Here is a 23,066-nt window from a genome sequence, read left to right on the forward strand (position 1 = left end):
TATAGAATTAATTTTGTGGTTATGGTTATACAGAATGTTATTCTGTACTACTTGTGTATCTCTCTTAATGTGTCTCCTTTGATTTTGAGAAGTTGAAGGCAACTTGATTCGAGAGTGTTATGCTGAGCAGATTAAATCATACAAGTTTGTTGGCCATGATTCTTTTCATGGATATCTGTGATCCATTTTGTGTCAGCATTATATTATGAAGTACATTTGAACTCTAAGCCTGTACAAACTTCACCTTTTGTGATTTATTTGGTGTGTTCTGTAGAATGTTGTGAGCAGTGTATGAATTGTTCTTGTTAATATGTTGAGTTGTACATTTTTGAATGCATCAGTTTGCTCTCATGTGAAATTCAGTCACTAATGATTTGAAAGCATTAAGAACGTCACTATGCAAGAATCATGATATACAGACAGGATAAATTAGTAAATAAAAATATCTAAGTGAAAATAGAACAAAGTTGTCTAAACATCAGAGGTTGTGTATGGCATACAACCCATAGTTTTGACACTCCCTGTTCTGAACAGATATGTGGCAGGAAGTTACCAAGTTGTAATTCAATAGAAGGATTCAGATTATGCCAAAACCTGCAAGAATAAAGCTTGTGTGGTTTGTGATCATTTGACCTGAGATCACATTTTAGTTTTTAAACTTATTTAATCATTTAAGGATTTCAGACGGCAGTGTTAATTCACTTGTGGTTATGTGCCAAGTACATAGAACATTGTTTTCCAGTTTTATGTACAGTGGTATAAAGGGGACTAACTGATTTTAACACAGCAAATTAAATAGACAAGATATTTAAATATCTCAATATTTTCTGATAGTTGTTGACCAATTTTATGAATAATCAGAGGGAGAATAAGTTGCAGTAATGATGTTGTCATTTAGCAATCCTGATAGGATAGACGTATTGGGGCTAGAGTCTAAGTGTCAGGATTGTTCACCTTTTTGGAAGAGTTTGGCTTAACATGTATTAAATCTGTTTGGGGAAAAGAAAACACTTTTGAAACATTTATCAGATTAAATTTTATTTTATCCCCTTTTGTAGATAGACAGTTGTAGAGTAACTATTAATAAGTAGAATGGCATTGATTTGAAATATGTATTTTAAGTATCAGCAGAGAATGCTGCAGTTGCCTGATTCTGGGACTGCTAGAAGTATTTTCATTTTCTTGATATAAAGGCACAATGCAAGGAGCAATCAGATAACACTCATTTGTGAAGGGAGAGATCCAACATCCTGGACTAGTTTGTGACTAGTCACCCCAGTGGTCCCTTTATAGACTACTTTCATTTTAATCGCTTGCAGGATGTTGGCAATTCTGGTTTGGCCAGCATTTATTGCCCATTCGTAATTTCCATTGAGAAAGTGATGGTGAGCTGCAGACTTGTGGTTTAGGTGTAACTACAGTTCTGTTTAAGAAATAGTGTTCTAGGATTTGGACCTAGCAACATGAGGGAATGATAAATTCCATGTAAGGATGGTGTGCACAGTCAAGGGAAGCTTGATGTGGTTGTGTTCTTATGTGTCTTCTGCTCTTGTCCTTATAATTACTGGAGGTGTATTTGGAAGGTGATGTTGAAGGAGCCTCGTTGAGTTGGCATGGCAGGTCTTATAGATGCTTTGTTCCATTCCCATATTCCCGTATCAGTCGAAGCAAACACTCAGACACAGTATGGCTCTACTTTCTCCATGGCTAGGAATAAAGGTAAAGAGAGAGCGATCGCCAGTGTACACAAAGACATGAGTTCATGGTCTTCTCTCAAACAGCAGATTCTTGAGCAATTATATAGTCACTTACAGGGAACAGCATCCAAATAAGGCAACATCTTCATTGATTGGGTGACTGTTACAATCTGTAAGCATCAACTATAAAGATTAAGCCATCTGGCTTTGTGCAGTGGATGTTCTTTACCTCGTTAACTGGCATTACACAAGGATGTTCTTTATTTTGTTTAACCACTATCCTTGCCTCCAGCACCTCATTGTTTACTGCTCAGTTTGCTAGCTGAGCCTTTGTCCCCCAACCCTAAATTTACTACTTTCCCTACCTACTCATACTTTATACACATTCTCACTGCCACTGAGTGATAGTGGCGAAGACGTTAGATGTGGTTCCCATCAAGGACACTGCTTTGTTCTGGATGCTGTGAAGCTGCACTCATCCAGGCAAGTGAAAAATATTCCATTATGCTCTTGACATGTAGCTGGTAAATGATGGACACTCTTTGGCATGTCAGGAGGTGAGTTACTGATTACAGAATTCCCAGTATCTGACCTCTTAGGTGCACATTTTTTTTATGTGGCTTGTTCAGTATTTGTGGTCCTCAGATGGAACTGGCCAATTCAGCAATGGTAATGCTATTGAAATATAAAAATAGAATGCTCATCTTCTCGCTTGTTGAAGGTGGGAATTGCCTGACATTCATGTGGCATGAGTTTTGCATGCCATTTATCAAACCAAACTTAATGTTTTCCAGGAGTTGCTGTATGTGGACACACACTTCCATACCTGACAGGAAATAAAGACATGGTGGTGTTGCTGAACTGATCATCTGGAGATCTGGGCACCTGGAATCAAATCCTACCAAATGATGGAACATGATTTTTTTAAAAGCTTGAAATTAAACATCTAATGATGACTGCAAAACCATTATTGATTGTAAAAACATATCTGATTAACCAAGATGGAAAAGGAAATCTTTGCCCGGCCCACATGGGACTCTTGTTCCACAGCATTATGCTTCATCTTAACTGTTCTCTGAAAATGTCGAGCAAGCCACTTGGTTGTATCAAAGCCATAACGTCTCAAAGGAATTATACTGGATCGACCGTTGGGTATTGACCTCTGCTCCAGAAAGTGACAGTGACTAACTCTGACCTTTTAACCCTGCAAAGTCCTCTTTCCCAATATCTGTGACCAAGTGCCAAAACTGGAGAGCTGTCTCTCAGACTAGAGGAGCAGTGGCCTGACAGTCATACCCGTGGAACATCCAGACTGTGTCCCAGACTTCTTAATTACCATCATTGACATGGTGATACACAGTGAGAGCATGTTGCCCTGGGAGTCCTCAAGATTGACTGCACATCCCATGAAGTCTCATGGCAGCAGGTCAACTGCAGGGAAAGAAGCCTACTAATGACTGCATACTGCTGTCCTTGACTGATAAATCAATATTTCTCGATGTCGAATAATAATTGGCGGAAGCAATGGTGATAAAGGACAAGGAATGCAGATGGATGGTCGGTGTCTTCTACATCCATCATCGAGTGGCTTGGTAGCTCCACCACTCATCTGTCTTGTTGAGTTGTAAAGCACATAGTTGCTAGACTAGGAGTTGTGGAGATAGAGAAAAAAGAAAAGCATCCTCTATCTCAGTCCCCAATTTGCTTACTGCCAATGCATCTATTGTCCTAGAGATATACAGCATGGAAACAGACCCTTCAGTCCAACTCATCCATATTGACCAGATATCCTACATTAATCTAGTCCCATTTGCCTGCATTTGGCCCATTATCCCTCTAAACCCTTCCTATTCATATACCCATCCAGATGCCTTTTAAATGCTGTAATTATGCCAGCCTCCACCACTTCTTCTGGCAGTTTATTCCATTTACGTACCACCCTTTGCACGAAAGGATTGCTCCTTGGGTGCCTTTCTAAATCTTTCCCCTCTCCCCTTAAACCCGATACCCTCTAGATAACCCCCTACCACAGGGAAAAGACCTTGCCTATTTACCCTATCCATGCCCCTCATGATTTTATAAGCCTCTATGCAGTCACCTCTCAGCCTCCAATGCGCCAACGAAAATAACCCTAGCCTATTCAGCCTGTACATGTAGCTCCAATCGTCTAACCCTGTAAATATGATTGTCAATCTTTTCTGGACCCTCTCAGGTTTCACAACATCCTTCCGATTGGAGGGAAACCAAAACTGAACAAAATTGTAAAAACCTGCCATGCTCACTATTAAAATTGTTAAATTATACATTTTAAAAATTAAGTTACAGAAACAAGTTTCGCTTTAAAGAATGTGATGCTGTGCGACAGTTAATCGTCAGGGGAAGAAATTCAGTGGGATGGTTTGTAGATTGTTGCAGAGCAATATTATAAAACCCTACAACGTTACAAGTTTTCTGTCAAGGCCTTTACATAATGAAAGAGTAAGAAGATAGGAATTAGAAGTTATTCCTTGACTACAGTTCTTCATGTTGATAAATATTCTGTAATATTCATGCAAACAGTTTTGATTCTAAACTTTGTATCAAGCACTTTGCAAAACCGCTGGTTGAATTTGGAATATCTTCACTTCCTTTTCCAATTGTTGAGCCTTAAACTCAGCAGGGACTCAACTTAGCATGCACTTATGCATTTTAAAATGGTCCTTAATTGATTTTGAAACAAGCTAAGTACATAGAAATTGTTTTGGTTGACACACTCCGTAGGAATCTTTTGGCTAATATACTGGAGTTTGGCCTGTTCAGAAAATAGATCCTTTTATTGAACGGTGCTCCAAATTTCATTTTCCATGGATGCTATATTTATGATAAAATACTGCACAGGACATACCAAGAAATAAGTACTTCATGTTCAAAGTACCTGAGGTTTATTTTTACTTGTAATGACAAATCTATTCTAAATATGCGGGTTCGTAATATTGTGCTTACAGGAAGTGCTGATTAGTATTGTTCTAACCACTTGCGCTTTCTTGTGTCAACACCAGATGACCATGCTACTATTGTACTTTGACCATATTCTTTCAGTATAATTTTGTCCATATAGTCTATCTTTATCTACATCATGATAAGAACAAAAGATAAGATTTGGATATCTTTTCTGATGTAACATAGATCATCCATTGAGCAGTTGATCTAGGAGTTCTTGCAGATCAATTCTAAAAGTATTCTGTGCCACAATGAGCCATGTGCCCTTTATAATGTATGGTATGCTAATTGCTGTGGCCGGAGAACAATTGGAATAAAAACAAAAGGGTTAATGCCTAAACATGCTACTATGGAAATGTGGAAGAGATCAGAACTGAATCTCGTATAAGACCCAACATTTTATTTTGAAGCTTGACTTTTCAGTTTGATTGCCTGTATTTACTGAGCAGAAAAACCTGCCACAAATTTCTTGTCTATATTAGCAGGCACATAATTAACACAAATATAAAATTCTTCCATTTGCTGTCTTCTGACGTTAACCTGGAGTTAGCACCTCTGTTAAGAGTTTGAGCAATATCAAAGAGTGAGTTAAGCATTGACCCACTGGCCTTTTCCCAGAACCTGTGCTGCTGCAGTCACTCGGGCCATCTTCCATTTTATATGGTGATCAAAGATGGACCGGGTCCGAAGGCATTCAATGTATAAAGATCTGTACAACAGGGAAAAAAACGCTCCCAATGCCACCCTCCTCTTGATGGCCACCTTTGTGTGTGGCTGCATCGAGCTGTGCGTGGATCCCTGGTTCGCAAACACCAAGTGTCACTACGTACTGAGGCTTTACCTGTCCCCGGTGTTGTGAAAGATGGTCCTGGCCTCGCTGCTGCAGAACGCTCCAAGTAGTTGGACTGTCCTGTATCACCTGTCTTTCGTGGAGAAGTTTATGAAGAAAATCCCCTTTGACCATAAGTCCATCAGGAAGTGGTCAGCACATAGTGTCCTTGAGACCCTTCGGGAAAAGGAGAGGGCGGATCCTATCAAGCGGTTCCCTGAGCAGACTGTCAAAGTCACTTGGCAGAATGCCTCATCGCCAGAACTTTTCCAACAAGCACCAAGAAATGGCTTGGCTGGTGGTGAGAAAGGCTCTGCCTGTGTGATCCTTTATGCACGCCCGGACTCTCTGCTGCACCACACGCTGCCCTCAAAGCAGCTGCGGGGGGGACGAGACTGTCACACACCTCCTTCTTCTGGAATGTGCCTATGCAGAAAAAGTCTGGAGAGGAATGCAGTGGTGTTTGTCGAGGTTTGTCCCGAGCAACGCCGTGACGCGGGACTCCGTGCTCTGCGGTCTGTTCCCCGGGACGCACACAGACTAGCATCAACTGCCTGGAGGATCATCAACTCGGTGAAAGACGCTCTTTGGGCGGTCCAAAATCTGTTGATCTTCCAGCTGAAGGAGTTGACCCTGACTGAGTGTGCAGACTGGCACATTCCTAGGTCCAGGACTACGTGATGAGGGACGCGCTGAAGTTTGGGGCAGCTGCCACTAAGGCGTGGTGGGGAAAGACCACCTTGTAACATTTGCCTGCCTAAGAAGAACAGGGGGCCCACCCAGTAATTTGGGCTCCGCTGACACCTCAGCAGAAGAGCTGGATAGTAAATGTACAGACTTGTATATATGAAAAATAAATTTTGATGTCTGAATGTAAAGCAATGTAATGTGTGCACAAGAATGACATGACCAATTGTATAGAGATCCAAATACTTTTATGAATAAAGTATATTTTTGAAATAAAAAAAAGCATTGACCCACTGACATTGCCAACAGTAATGTCTAGCCTTGTGTTTACAATATATTCCAATAACATGGGTCTCATTCTTGCTTCATTTATTTATGGTCACTTGTACCGAAGTACAGTGAAAAACTTTGTTTATGAGCAGTACAGGCAGATCATAGTAAGCAAGAATGTACAGAACAAAAGATTTGGACAGATGCATACAGGTAACATTGCACAGGGCAATAGACAATAGGTGGAGGAGTAGGCCATTTGGCCATTTGAGCCAGCACCACCATTCATAATAATCATGGCATATCATCCACAATTAGTATCCTGTTCCTGCCTTTTCCCCACAGCCCTTGATTCCACTATCTCTAAGAGCTGTATCCACCTTTTTCTTGAAAGTATCCAGAGACTTGGCCTCCACAGTCTTCTGGGGCAGAGCATTCCATACACCCACCACTCTCTGGGTGAAGAAGTTTCTCCTCAACTCTGTTCTAAATGGCTTACCCCTTATTTTTAAACTATGTCCTCTGGTTCTGGACTCACCCATCAGTTGAAACACGCTTCCTGCCTCCAGCGTGTCCAGTCCTTTTAATAATCTTATACGTCTCAATTAGATCCCCTCTCATCCATCTAAACTCCAGTATATACAAGCCCAGTCACTCCAATCTTTCAACATATGATAGTCCCGCCATTCCGGGAATTGACCTCGTGAACCTATGCTGCACTCCCTCAAAAGGATGTACAAAAGAGATCAGCATTAGCAAGATCAGTATTATTTGAGGCCAGAGAGTTCATTCAATAGTCTAATAATGGCTGAGGAAGCTGTCCCTGAACCTACTTTTACATGTGCTCAGGCTTCTGTGTCTTCTGCCTGATGGACGAGGTTGTAGGAGATCATTACTGGGGTGCAAAGGGTCTTTGATGTTGGCAGCCTTGCATTTAGGAGTGGCTTGTGTTTAAGTAGCATCAGCTGCCATTCCATTATAGCCAATGAAATTTAGTCACTGTTGTAACATAGGAAATGCAGAAAATCTGCATACAGCTCGCTCCCACAAAGTAGGAAAATAAAGAATTGCTGATGCTGAAAATCTGTAACAAAAACCAAAATTACTAGAGAAACTCCATGCATCTGGCAGCCTTTTTGAAGTGTCACTGGACTTGAAACATTAACTCAACCTTCTCTCCACAGATGCTGTCAGACCTGAGTTTCTTCAACAATTTGTTTTTGTCCCACAAAGAGGTGTTGTTTGAGGGATTGATGACCAGGAAAACAGTTTGTACTCTGCTAATTAAAATTTTGCTTTTCCCTCTGTCTGTCTCTCTTATCTTTTACACCCACTTGAGAAAACAGATGGGGTGAGACCTTAACAATGCAGCACTACCTCACTACTGCGCAGGAGTATTATCCTAGACGTAATGCTGAAGACCTCATTGTGGAAATTGAGCCCATGGTGTTCTGAGCAACAATGAAAGTGCTCTCACTCAATCATGGTTAATTTATTTACTACTCCTTCTCTACTTTCACCCCACTATTTTTATCTGTAATCCTTTTAGCTGCTTTTGTTCAGCTACATGATGTCCCTGTCCAAAAGAGCTGAATGTTGTGTACTGTTGGATCAGAGTGTTATGTATACTGGTCTCTTAAGGTAGCAGGGCAGGTGGATAAAGTGGCTAACAAGCCATTTGGTATATTTGCCTTTGTTAGCTGAGGCATAGGGTTTATGCTGAAACTGTATAAAATGCTGTTTAGGCCATTGCAAGAATATTGTGTACAGTTTTGAAATTCATATTCTAAGAGATGTGATCAGACTGGAGAATACGGAGCAGATTTACCAGGATGTTGCCTGGGTTGGAGACTTCACAAAGCGAGATTGGACATAATAGGATTATTTTCCTTGGAACAGAGAAGATTGAGAGGAAATATAGTTAAGCTATATAAAACTTCAGAAGTATAACTGGACTTCCACCATTAACTCTGTTTTCTCTCCACATGTTAACGTTTCAAGTCCAGTTTTACTTCAGAAGTTTTCTTTCCAAAGATGCTACCAGACCTGCTGAGTTTCTGCAGCAATTTCTGCTTTTGTATGCTGGACAAAACTGATGTCCTTTCATGCCCTATCTTGCCCATGACCAGTTCTGACAGTATGAATTCTTGAAGGGGTTGGTGAATTGTTACAACTAATTTTGAGCAAATTTTCTGTGTACATGAAGGGTTTCTTCACTTTGCAAAGACCACATGGGACTAGTATTGATAGCAAGCAGTGTTCATGTACTCATTTGATATTGTTAGCTTACTCACCAATGAATCTTTCAAAGACTTATTACACATCTGCAGTACAACACTCGTGGCAAGCTGTGCCTGGCACCATTGTTTGAATCAATATTCTTTTCAGTCACAATCTGAGCAACTCTTACATTTCAGCTCAGTTTCAATGACACAATGAATGCCCAAATAGATGACACTACCTTGGGACTACCCACACACAGACACACCCCTCACAGATATTTTTATTGGATTCCATGGTGTAGTAAACTTAACCATTTTTTCTAACTACAACTTCTATACTAAGTTCGAGGGTTCATTTTTTAAAATCTATCAGAAAAAAAAACTGTTTTGTGTATGGTTCACGATTCCCGCTGGGGAATCAACCTTGGGGATAGCAAGAGCCAGGCAATGTTGGGATTGGCTGCTGATCAGTTACCCCTATTCTGCAGAAAGCCAACCAAAGCTAAGTGAGAGTTTAACCCTCGCAACAATTGCAAAAATGATGGCTAAAGCTTGAGCAGTGAGGTCTGATAAAGGGTTGCTCCCAGAGGAGACTCACTGTGAGTGCCTGCATGTAGGGTACCATGGGGACACTGCTTGAAGCTAAGAACAGATAACTGTCACTGCAGCAGTAAACGTTGAACTGGAAAGCCATTTACGGCGAGGAGCTGTACCACAAGCATCTAATTAGGGTACCGTGAGGAGACTCCTCAAAAGACAGAAGATAGTTTATTTTTCATGCTGAAGAGTGGCTGGTCTAGTTACAATTATCCTCAAATCTTATGTATCTCAAAAATTTGGTGAATGTATTTTTTTGTTCATGTATGGGTTCAACTGTCTGAACCAGCATGTATTGCCCTTCTGAATTGCCCTTGAAGTGAGTGGTCTGCTAGTGATCTTTGAGAGGAGTTAAGGGCTGACCATGTTTCTGAAGAGATCTGGAGTCCCACGTAGACTCTACCAGGTAAGGATGACAGATTTCCTTTACAAAAGAACATTTAAAACAAACCAAGTGGTTACATGGTTGTCATTAACTTCAATTCTAAGTTCTTTTATTGAGTTCACATTTCACCAGTTGCCATGTTGGGATTCAAATCCATATCCCCAGAATGTTACTGTGGGATTACTCGTCCGGTGAAATTATAACTACACCACTGCCTCCCACTAATGTGTTGCTGCCTTCAAGCCAAAAAAGATGATCTGCCTATCACACTAATGGGTAATCTAATATGTGAATTTTGGTGTCACTGATGCCAACTATGTAGGCCTTGTGTCCTATAAGACTGGTGGATCGTATCAAACAGCATATTTCTCTGGCTGTTCTCCAAAAGCAAGAAATTGACCATAGCAAACCAACCATGCTTTTAAAAGTCACAATATTGTCTTAACATTAAACGTAATTCTTCAATTGGGCGACATTTGCTGAAAATCCTGAATATAGAAGGAATGACACTAATATACAATTTAAGGTTGCGTGACACAGCGAGCCTGACTGACCGTTCAGATGCACTAATGACTACGTTCAGAGCACTGTTCTTTGCAGACAGAAAGAACATGTACACACACTGTGCCTATTTCAACTCTGCGAAATAGGTGACATCCATTCACTGGTTCATTTCTTGCCCCATCAGTCAACATTCCTGACTGAAAATTTAAACAAATCCTGGCTTTTAACTGTCAATAGGCCATGATGGATGCATTCTCCAAGGCAACACCACTTGCCAATCAATGACTACTGTCCTCATAATGCAGGACAAATGGCAGTTTTCCTCTTGAACCGATATTCTTGCTAAATATCTTAAATGCCATATGGAAAGCTTTGATGAAAGGTGACTGCTATTCTGCAATTTAAAAAAAAATCCTTTCAATTCTGTGATTACACTTAATGGGGAAGGATCGTTTGTTAGATGAGATGAGCAAAAAGAAGCAAGTAAGGCAAAAGGCCTTGGTATTACACACACACAACTGTGCTGTTTGTAGCCTGCAGACTTTACATCACTGCAGCTGTAAAGTTACAGAAGCAGAATGTCCAGATGATATGTTGGCAGCACTGGCAGCTCAGAGTTGAGCATGTTGTGGATTTTACCATTTCTATTGCTATGTTAGTATTTGTTAATATAATGACAACATGAATGAAACTAAATCCCACCTACAGTTTTTTATTTCTGTGTAAGAGAACCACTAATTTACTTGTACTTGATTGATATCTTTGACTATATTATAATTCAAATTGAATACTTTCCTCAACAGGTGATATTTATTAGTCTTTATGGATTTAATGTATCTACAATAGAATCTTGGTGGATGTCCATAAGTGAGAATCTTTGACTTCCAGTACTTTGACAATTGAGTGTATATGAATCCCAATAATTTTTAAAAGCGTTTTATTTTCCCCTTCTAGTCAATGTATAAATGTACTTGCACTTTGCCAAAGTCAACATACACACAAACAGGCAGCCTTTTTATAACAGAGTACCTCATTTTTAAAAAATATTTAAGTGCAAGTGACTTCAAAAATCTATGCAGAAACACTTACTATTTTCATGTGCAGTAATTAGTTTCATGGTAAATGAAAAACTCTTAATTTTGAAAATTGTGCCTTTAGCAGTTTTGCCCCAAAAAGGCAAAATTTTCAAGAGAATAAAATCAAGAGCTGTGGATGCTGGATATCTGAAACATAAACCATAACATTGTTGGAGATACTCAACAGGTCTGGCAGCATATGTGGGAACTATAGACCAGTGAGCCTGACGTCGGTGGTGGGCAAACTGTTGGAGGGAATCCTGAGGGACAGGATATACATGTATTTGGAAAGGCAAGGACTGATTAGGGATAGTCAACATGGCTTTGTGTGTGGGAAATTATGTCTCGCAAACTTGATTGAGTTTTTTTGAAGCAGTAACAAAGAGTATTGATGAGGGCAGAATGGTGGACGTGATCTATATGGACTTGAGTAAGGCCTTCGATAAGTTTCCCATTGGAGACTGGTTAGCAAGATTCGATCTCATGGAATACTGGGAGAACTAGTCATTTGGATACAGAACTGGCTCAGAGGTAGAAGACCAGCGGGTCGTGGTGGAGGGTTGTTTTTCAGACTTGAGGCCTGTGACCAGTGGAGTGCCACAAGAATCCCCTGTGTCCACTATTTTTCATCATTTCTAGAAATGATTTAGATGTGAGCATAAGAGGTATAGTTAGTATGCTTGCAGATGAAACCAAAATTGGAGGTGTAGTGGACAGCGAAGAAGGTTAGCTCCGATTACAATGGGATCTTGATCAGATGGGCTAGTGGGCTGAGGTGTGGCAGATGGAGTTGAATTTAGATAAATGCCAAATATTGTGCTTTAGGAAAGCAAAGCTTAGCAGGACTTATACACTTAATGGTAAGGTCCTAGGGAGTGTTGCTGAACAAAGAGACCTTGGAGTGCAGGTTCATAGCTCCTTGAAAGTGGAGTCGCAGGTAGATAGGATAGTGAAGAAGGTGTTTAGTATGCTTTCCTTTTATTGGTCAGAGTATTGAGTACAGGAGTTGGGAGGTCATGTTGCGGCTGTACAGGACATTGGCTAGGCCACTGGTGGAATAGTGTGTGCAGTTCTGGTCTCCTTCCTATCGGAAGGATGTTGTGAAACTTGAAAGGGTTCAGAAAAGATTTCCAAGGATGTTGCCAGGCCAGGGTTGGAGGGTCTGAGCTATAGGGAGAGGTTGAATAGGCTGGGGCTGTTTTCCCTGGAGCTTCGGACGCTGAGGGGTGACCTTATAGAGGTTTACTAAATCATGACTGGCATGGATAGGATAAATAGACAAAGTCTTTTCATTGGGGTGGGGGAGTCCAGAAGTAGAGGTATAGGTTTAGGGTGAGAGGGGAAAGATATAAGAGACCTAAGGGGCGACTTTTTCACACAGAGGGTGGTATGTGTATGGATTGAGCTGCCAGGGGATGTGGTGGAGGCTGGTACAATTGCAACATTTAAAAGGCACCTGGATGGGTGTATGAATAGGAAGGGTTTGGAGGGACCTGGTCAGCATGGATGAGTTACCAAAGGGTCTGTTTCCGTGTACATCTCTATGACTCTATGTGGAGAGAAATCAGAGTTAACGTTTACAGTCAAGTGACACTTCTTCAGAATGAATTGCTTCTTTTGACCCTGCTGGGTTTCTCCAGCAATTTCTATTTTTATGTTAATTATGTGAATCACAATTAGTGGAAATGTTTTTTGTGGATAGGGCCAGTTTCAAGTTTTTTGTTTGAAACATTGAAAAGATCACAAGCTATATTTGTACTGAGTATGATTTACCCTGGGTGTTCGAGATAGAAAAAAATACCGCATAACATTGGAAATGCCGATCTTTACCTCTCCATTTGCATTAATTTTGCTTAATTTTATCCAGTTCTAATTTTGACATTAAACCATGGAAAACAGTCTATTTGAGGATGTAATGGATTTTGGTGCTGTGAGTAGACGTTGCCTCCAACCCCATGCAATTTGAATGATGCAAAGCTTTTTTATAACTCTGTCATGGAATGTAGGGGTCACTGGCAACACCAGCAATTGTTATCCGTCCCTAATTGCAAGATAAATTACATTCATCTGATTTGCCAAAGGCAGCTGTTGAAAGAAGCCAATTTATTGGGGAAAATATAGTTCTTGTGATCAGTCTTAGTGAATCTGGCAAATTTACGTTTGGGAGTGCTATTCAGTGTGAGACTGAATTGAAAATTTGTGAATTCCAACATAAGGTGAAGTTAGCTAACATGGCACATTTTATAAATAAGGTGTGGGAGGTTTGAGACACAGCCTATCATGCTGTAGTTTATTGGAAATTGGAAAAAAATTGGATGGGTAAGCACTCTGGGAGCCCTATCATTTCTATGAGCTCTGGCTATGGTGATGTTTCAAATGGGAATTCATGCAACTGGTTTCTTTTTTCTTTAGGGAGAATAAAATTGCAGACAAACTTAACTGAAGTGGTTTTGCTGAAATCATAAATTTTCAGAATGATCCCTCAGTGTAAGGGCAGTAAAAATTGAGTTATTAGATGTTAAAATCTTGATGTCTGGCAACATGTTCAAATGTAGCTTTCCAGTTTGGAAGAGAGCAGTGCTTTTACTTGGCCTGCCTTCAGATAGTTGGTGTGATTTAATACATTCTCTGAGCACTGATTATGATTGGTATACTGTTTCATGAGGCAAAGATTTCCTTTTGTGGCTGATTGGGAAAATCTGTTGTCTAGTATGGCATGGACTCCTAGCAAGAGATCCCAAGTTTGATCACTGCTGTCTTGCAGTAGATCATTTTAGTTGATGAAAGCAGGAGATCACAAATTAATTCTTGAAGAGAAATTCATTTTAAATTACATAACTATATTTGCCCAGAAACCCTTGAAGATTCCGCCCTCTTATCCCATGTTGAAGAGTCCAACAATTTCTGAAATACAGTCATAGAAACAGACCTTTTGGTCCAACCAGTCTGTGCCGAACATAATCCCAAACTAAACTAGTCCCACCTGCCTGCTCCTGGCCCATATCCCACAAAACCTTTCCTATTCATAAACTTTTCCAAATCTTTTTAAATGTTGTAACTGTACCCACATTCACTACTTCCTTTTACAGTTCATTCCACACACGAACCACTGACTATGTAAGAAGGTTACCCCTCATGTCGTTTTTAAATCTTTCTCTTCTCACCTTAAAAAGTATGCTCCCTAGTTTTGAACTCGCCCATCTTAGGGAAAAGACAGCTGCCTTTCACCTTATCTGTGCCCCTCATGATTTTATAAATCTTTAAAGGTCACCCCATCCACCTCCTACACTCCAGTAAAAAGAAGTTCGAGTCTCTCCTTATAACTCAAGCGCCTCATTCCCAGCAACATCCTGATAAATCTCTTCTGAACCCTCTCCAGTTTAGTAATATCCTTCCTATAGCAGAGTGACCAGAACAGGATACAGTACTCCAGAAGAGGCCTCACTAATGTCCCAACCCCCAATACACAAAGTTGTGAGCAATGAAGGCAAACATGTTAAACGCCTTCTTAACCACCCTGTCTACCCGTGATGCAAATTTCAAAGAATTATGAACGTGAACCCTGAGGATTCTCTCTTGACAACACTCAAAATCCATCTGGTTCACTAATGTCCTTTCCTGGTCTGGCCTACATGTGACTTCAGACCCACAGCAGAGTGGGTGACTCTGAACCTGCCCTCTGGGCAATTGAGGATGGGCAATAAATGCTAGCCTAGCCAGTGATGCCCATGTTCCGTGAGTGCATTTTAAAAAGTAACAAAGAGGAATTTCCAACTCAATGGAAATTAGATTAAAAACTAGAAAAGGGGAAAACAACAGCTGGAAAACAGGGAATTTCAATTCTGCGTCATGCTTTCTCTTCCCCCCCCCCCCCCTTCATGACTCTAATCAATCCAGCCACATCGCTGTCTCTCTTAATCTTCCCCCTATAAGTGCTGCTGAGGGCAGTAGAAATGGAGGCAATCAATAGTTTCAAAAGGAAACTAGAGGCATTTAAAGGAAGTAAACACAGAGCAAGGATACTCCCACCCCAGCCCTCAAGGAATGGGCAGCTTTACCGCTTCCATGGTTCCCTCAAGCCAGAGTATGCCTTATTGATTTGTGCTGAAAGTTGGCAGGGGGATAGAGTGAAGGGATGCTTCAAATTTTGTCTCTATTGCTGTAATTGGAAGTCTGCTTTGTGAACTGCTGTTGCTTTCCAACTCTGAAAATCAGAGGTTTGATTTATTTATTCAAAATGAAATTCCTGAATCCTAAACTAGGAACGAGAAACACTTTGGCAAATAGGGTTAAAGAGAATCCAACGGGTTTTTACAAATACATTAATGGACAGTGAAGAAGGTTACTTAAGATTACAACAGAATCTTGATCAGATGGGCCAATGGACTGAGGATTGAGTTTAATTTAGATAAATGCTAAGTTCTGCATTTTGGGAAAGCAAATCTTAGCAGGACTTATGCACACTTAATGGTAAGGTCCTAGGGAATGTTGCTGAACAAAGAGACCTTGGAGTGCAGGTTCATAGCTCCTTGAAAGTGGAGTTGCATGTAGATAGGATAGTGAAGAAGGCATTTGGTATGCTTCCTTTATTGGTCAGAGCATTGAGTGTAGGCGTTGGGAGGTCATGTTGCTACTGTACAGGACATTGGTTAGGCCACTATTGGAATACTGCATCTAATTCTGGTCTCCCTGCTATAGGGAGGGTTTTGTGAAACTTGCAAGGGTACAGAAAAGATTTCCAAGGATGTTGCCAGGGTTGGAGGATTTGAGCTATAGGGAGAGGCTGACCAGGCTGGAGCTGTTTTCCCTGGAGCTTCGGAGCTGAGGGGTGACCTTATAGAGGTTTATAAAATCATGAGGGGCATGGATAGGATAAATAGGCAAAGTCTTTTCCCTGGGGTGGGGGAGTCCAGAACTAGAGGGCATAGGTTTAGGGTGAGAGGGGAAAGATGTAAAAGGGACCTAAGGGACAACCTTTTCACACAGAGGGTGGTCTGTGTATGGAATGAACTGCCAGAGGAAGTGGTGGAGGCTGGTACAATTGCAACATTTAAAAGGCATCTGGATGGATATGTGAAGAGGTAGTGTTTAGAGGGATACGAGCCAAGTGCTGGCAAATGGGACTAGATTGGGTTGGGATATCTGGTTGGCATGGACGAGTTAGATTGAAGGGTCTGTTTCCATGCTGTATATCTCTATGCTTATATGACTTGTCTCATAAATGTTTCTCAACTTCTGGCAGATTATAATGACCTTTTTTATTCTACATGTTTGTAGACAGGGGTGCAAAACAAAATACAACAATTCCACAGAATATTTCATAGTATTTTAACTGTCTGCACCAATGAGACATTATGGTTGATCTTTGTATCCTCAAGGATACAATTTCATGATCAGCATGCAGTAACGTCGACTACAGTGCATATATAAGAAGTGTGTAGCAATTGCTGGATAAACTCAGTATTGTACGTTAGGCAGGATCCCTGGAGAGAAATTGTTAATGTTTGAAGTCAGTGACCTTAAGAACTGAAGAAAGATAGAAATGTAAGGGTTTTTGAGGCAGTGGAAGGGGGAGGAGAGCAGGAAGAACAAAACAAAGTCTGTGGCAGGGTGCAGGTCAAGGGAGATTAGCGAAAGATTTTGTGGTGCATTAACTGAAGAGCTCAGACTCGCCCAATATTGATTCCAACTGAAGTTTCATCCTTTGCGATTTGAATCCACCCCAGAATTACAGGTAACTCTGATGTACACGCTTTTCAGGGATTCTCACCACATCCTGAATTCCACAATCAGTGCCACGTGACACCCTATGCACCTCTCAACCTCTCAGCATTGCGCTTTCACAGCTGCCACTCCCAAAAATTCCTCTTTATTCTCTGGCTTGTTTGACGTTCTAACCAGAAACTTTTTACCTTCCTTGTTGGTATTAAGGAATGCAAACTACCCACGTCGCTCTAGAACCTTCCGACCTTCCCCTTCTCTCCCTTACCTTGGTCTCCAACCTTCTCCTAACCCCATCTGTTCATGAGTGTTTACTACCCTTCTGACTTCACACTCTTCTGAAAGCTTTCTTTTATTGGTTAGAGTACTGGGTACAGGAGCTGGGAGGTTATGTTTTGCAGTTATACATGACATTGATTAGGCCACTGTTGCAATATTGTGTGCAGTTCTGGTCTTCCTATCGGAAGGATGTTGTGAAACTTGAAAGGGTTCAGAAAAGGTTTACAAGGATGTTGCCAGGGTTGGAGGGTTTGAGCTATAGGGAAAGGTTGAATAGGCTAGGGCTGTTTTCCCTGGAGTGTCATAGGCTGAGGGATGACCTTATAGAGGTTTATAAAATCATGAGGGGCATGGATAGGATAAGTAAACAAAGTCTGTTCCCTGGATTGGGGGAGTCCAGAACTAGAGGGCATAGATTTAGGGTGAGAGGGGAAAGATATAAAAGAGACCTACGGGCAACATTTTCATACAGAGGGTGGTGCGTGTATGGAATGAGCTTGGGAGGAAGTGGTGGAGGCTGGTACAATTGCAACATTTAAAAGGCATCTGGATATGTATATGAATAGGAAGGGTTGGAGGGATATGGGCCGGATGCTAGCAGGTGGGACTAGATTGGGTTGGGATATCTGGTCGGCATGGACAAGTTGGACCCTAAGAGTCTGTTTCAGTGTTGTACATCTCCATGCCTGTATGACTCTCTGTTCCTTGGACAACAGTTCTGACTCTGGCCTCCTGCATTTGCTCAAATTAGGCTCAGTACAAACTGGAAGAACAGCATCTAATATCTGCTTGGGGGCCCTGCAGCCTTCAGGAGTCAATATCGAGTTCAGTAATTTCAGAATCTGAATGTTGGTTTTATGTCCTTTACATAACATCATACCCCAAGCTTTATATTATCACAAGCTGCTTTCAGCACAGCCAACCGATTTTCACCTATTATCAGCTTTTCTTTCTCCCTGAAGGGTTAATTCTGCTTTCTCGTCACAGATGCTGCCAGATCTGCTGAGTTTCTCCAGCAATTTCTGTTTTGTTTCAGATTTCCACCATTCACAGTTTATTGTTTTTATTAACCAAATAATATTGATGGATACAGTAAACAAATGAAGACTATGTCCAAACGAGGCATGAATGCCTCCTTGGAGGAATAAGGAAAGAAGCAAGCCAGGACAACTTCGCCAAACAGACAAAAATAAATCTCCATATGGAGGCAAAGATTATTTGATTGGGTTGAGATATCTGGTCGGCACGGACAGGTTGGACCAAAGGGTCTGTTTCCATGCTGTACATCTCTATGACTCTATCTAAAGTTATTGAACTCATCCTGAAGTTTAAAGGCTTTTGATTGCTGTGTTGAAATACAAGATGCTGTCCTTCAAGCTTGCGCCTCTCTAAAACGCTGTCTCTGATAGTAAGGTGACCATGGAAGCAAAATTCAAAATTAAAATGAAAAAAACCTGGATGTTCATCATACTTGTGGACTATTGCAAAGTTGTCACTCAATCTGAATTTGGTCCCCCCCTAATATAAAGGAGACCACATGAGCAGCAATTGAAGGTAATGTACATCATTATTCACATGGAATAAATATTTGAGACTTGGACAGGGAGGCCATTAAAAGGGAGGAGGTGAAAGGATAGATGTTGCAAATCCTGTGCTTTTATGGAAATGTCCGTTAAGAAGGGCTTGAAGGTATTAGAGGACCAGACTGTTGTTTTGAAGAGAGAACTTTCCGTGTGGAATGCTGAAAGGGGAGGCCAGGAGGACACGTGCTTTTGTGGTTGCATCATGAAGAGGATGATTGGTTGAATAGATCAGACCTGAATAAGATTGAAGTAATGAATCTTCCAAATAGCTGACAAAAGGCACATGTAACTGGCATTGTGCAGCTGCCCATAGCAGTGGGCGTCTTGTTTAGAAAAATTGATTGAACTAGGAGAAGAAATGTTTCAAGGTGAGAAAAAATTCAGCCAAGCAGAAGAGGGTAATGGTGGATCGGAATTGGACATTTTGTTTGATGCAGATGTGAAAACTGAAACCGTCCAGATTGAGGATAGAGGTGTAAAGAGATTGGTATCTGAAGTAAAGAACAGGCAGATGAGGCCATGAAACTGTTGAAGTGATGCAGAGCAGCACAAAAGTCACTGATATCGATGGAGGAATGTGCAAAGGGAGGAAACAGTGTCACCATAATAGGTAGAAGTTCAGAGGGGCACGAACATGGGTCAACCAGGGGTTTTATTTACAGACCTTGGGAAAGAGAGCGAGACATTTGGGATTGAGGAACCATAAGGATGGAGTGGGATTGAGGAAGATTTCCGGAAGTTGAGGTTTGTGACTATCTTGGATATAATGGTGTGATGTTTGGTAGTGATCTGAGAGAAGGAAGCACTTGATCTCCTGCTAGTTAGAAGTCAGAACACCAGACAACAGGACTACCCTTGTCAGTAAACTTGATGACAATGTTGGTATTCATCCTCCATCTTTAGCATGTTTTTTTTCACTTTTATATTTTGCTGCATTGGCCATGTTTGTTTCTTTATTCCTAGTTACTGTCAAATGGTTTTTATGTAACCACTTACACCTCATTTGGATGCAACATTTTGTTTCTTTGTCATATCCATTAACACTGTATTTGGCTATTACATCATGAAATTTTTTTTGTTATTTACTCCCCCATTCCTTTTGTTCTTGCTGCCTCCCTTTGACATCTTCCTCCCACCCCACCCTTACATTTTTTATCTTCTTTCAGGGCTGATGAAAAGTCATTGACTTCAAATGTTAATCTTTTTCTCTCCACAGATGCTGTCTGACCTGAGTTTCCCAACGTTTTTTGTACTTATTGCAGATAAAGGAAATCTGAAATAAGAAGTTTGAACCTGACTCTGATGAACCCCATATTTGAATAAATCATTGCTAGGTACTCACTGCCTTCCTATCTGAAGAATGTTGACCAGATTAAGTGCTTAACGTTGAGCTGCTACCCATTGAGTTGAGCTCTAGCAAATGAAGAGTGGTTGATTATCAATTGAATTTGGATGAAAAACTGTTCAGAATCTTTAATTTTTTTTTTGTTCACCTTCAGTTTCTCACTTTTTTGAAATTCTCAAGTCAGTCCATATTTTAAATCTTGCGGAGCGTTTCAGAGAACACCTCTGGGACACCCGGACCAACCAACCCAACCACCCTGTAGCTCAACATTTCAATTCCCCCTCCCACTCCACCAAGGATATGCAGGTCTTTGGACTCCTCCATCGTCAGACCACAACAAAACGACGGTTGGAGGAAGAACGCCTCATCTTCCGGCTAGGAACCCTCCAACCACAAGGGATGAACTCGGATTTCACCAGTTTCCTCATTTCCCCTCCCCCCCTGTCTCAGTCAAATCCATCAAATTCAGCACCGCCTTCCTAACCTGAGATCTTCTTCCCGACCTCTCCGCCCCCACCCCAGTCTGACCTATCACCCTCACCTTGACCTCTTTCCACCTATCACATTTCCGACGCCCCTCTCCCAAGTCCCTCCTCCCTACCTTTTATCTTAGCCTGCTGGACAAACTTTCCCCATTCCTGAAGAAGGGCTTATGCCCGAAACGTCGATTCTCCTGTTCCCTGGATGCTGCCTGACCTGCTGCGCTTTTCCAGCAACACATTTCCAGCTCATATTTTAAATCTGGCAAGTGTTTGAAGTTAAAGCTTTATGGTGTATCTTTTTTTAAGAAGCCATTTGAGATACTTTTTTTCCACTCAGTCTCTGGTATTTTTAATAGTGTATCACTTGCAAACTCACTTGCACAAAATGTTGATGCCATTGATTTCATGATTGTGCATCAGAAGTAGGACACCTTTTGTAGAAACAGAAATAGTGCGCCCGGTTGCTACCTCTCCCTTCTATCTTGCTGGCTGCCCCACTTGCCAGTCCCTTTGCCGCTGGCCACCCCAGCTTTCCTGCTGGCTGTTCACCTCAATGTCATGTTGGCTACTCCCCTTAATGCCTGGCTTGCTACTTTGCTCAGGCACTTGAGTTATGGATTAGGCACCGAGGGCTTTCTTTGAGCACTCCTTTGGATTAAGAGTTTTCTAATTCATTTCAGAGCACCAAGCTACTGCATGAAAAATCATTTAAGTATGAAGTTATCACAAGTCCAGGGTTATCGCTGGTATTGACGTCTAAAGGGATTCAACTGCATTGGCTGTGTGTTCCTCTTCCAGTTGTGGTGACAACGAGCACAGCCTTTTTTTCCCCTTTGCTTCCAGACACTGTTTAATAAGCGAGGCAGTGCCCTGATGTAGATTTTTGTTTATGTTGTGTTTTATCCTAATCCTCTGCTTTTGACTTGAGGAATTCTCTGTTTGTGGCACTTTATGCACAGCCTGCATCTTATTATCTACTTATTACTCCACTTGGAAACAGAAAATAATAGAAATGTAATTTTGGTTCACACACTTTGGAGGCTTTGTTTGAGAAAGAGGACTAAAATGTTGCAACAAATTGATATGCATTTGTCGTAATTCCACAAGAGCTATCTGGAAATGAAGTAGCTAAACGTCAGAATCTCTTTAAAGGTTGGAGTTTCTATTTAATGAGATGAGAAAGTCCATATGAATCAACATTCCTTCTGGCTCCGACTGGGCAGTGCCATAAGACCATTAGACATAGGAGCACAATTAGACCATTTGGCCCATTAAACCTGCTCCACCATTCAATCCTGGCTGATGTGTTTCTCAACCTTATTCTCCTGCCTGCTTCCCATAACTGTGGATTCCTTACAAATCACAAACCTACCTATCTTTGTAATAAATACGTTCAATGACTTGGCCAAAGGTCACTTCGGCACTGAGTTCCACAGATTAACTACCTTCTGGCTGAAGAAATTTCTCTTCATCTCAGTTCTGAAGGGTTATTCGTTCACACTGAGGCTGTACCCAGAGGTTCCTAATCTCTTCTAGTAGGAAAGCATCTTCTCTACATCACCTGTAAGTGAGGTACCCATTCATTTTTTTAAACTCCCAAGTTCAGATACAGAGTCCTCATATGATAAGCCCTTTATCTCCAAGATTGTAAACCTCCTCTGGACCACCTCTAAAGCAAGCACATCGTTACTTGGATATAGGGCCCAGAACTATTCAAATATTCCAAATGCAGTCAATTCAGAGTCTTATACAGCCTCGACAGTACATCTCTGCTCTTGTATTCTAGCCCTCCTGAAATGAATGAGAATATTGCATTTTCCTTCCTAACTGCCAGTTGAACCTGCATGTCAACATCTAAACTAGGACTCCCAAATCCCTTTGAGCTTCAGATTTCCAATGCCTTTCCTCATTTAGAAAATAGTCCACATCTCTATTTTTCCCACTAAAGTGCATAACCTCACATTTGCTCACATTGTATTCCATCTGCCACTTCTTTGCACAATATCCTTGACTGTCCAAGTCCTTCTGCAGCCTCCTCACTTCCTAAACACTACCTGCCCCTCCAACCATCTTTGTATCATCTGCAAACTTAGCAGCAATCTCCTCAGGTCCTTTGTCCAGATTGTTAATATATAACAAGAATTGTTGTGGTCCCAACATAGACTCTTGGTGTACTCCACTAGTTATTCGCTGCTGACCTGAAAAAAGCCCATTTGCCTCAGCTCTCTGCCTTCTGCCAGTCAGCCTAATTGTCAATCCATGTCAGTACCTTGCCCCTAACAACATGGTCTGTTGTTTTATTTAACAGCCAACTGTGCACCACATTGTCAAAGGCCTCCTGGAATTCTAAATCTATCACATCCACTGGCTCTCCTTTGTCTAACTTGTTCATTACCTCCTCAAAGAATTC

The 23,066-nt window shown here is 41.2% G+C and overlaps 1 protein-coding gene across 6 annotated transcripts in view; it reads left to right on the plus strand.

Moving 5' to 3' along the window:
- Positions 1 to 23,066, plus strand: part of hdac4 (histone deacetylase 4) — a 492,096-nt gene that overhangs the window by 35,483 nt on the left and 433,547 nt on the right. The gene's annotated exons all lie outside the window — the stretch shown is intronic.

Source organism: Chiloscyllium plagiosum, chromosome 7 (assembly GCF_004010195.1).
Source record: "Chiloscyllium plagiosum isolate BGI_BamShark_2017 chromosome 7, ASM401019v2, whole genome shotgun sequence".
Lineage (NCBI taxonomy): Eukaryota > Metazoa > Chordata > Chondrichthyes > Orectolobiformes > Hemiscylliidae > Chiloscyllium > Chiloscyllium plagiosum.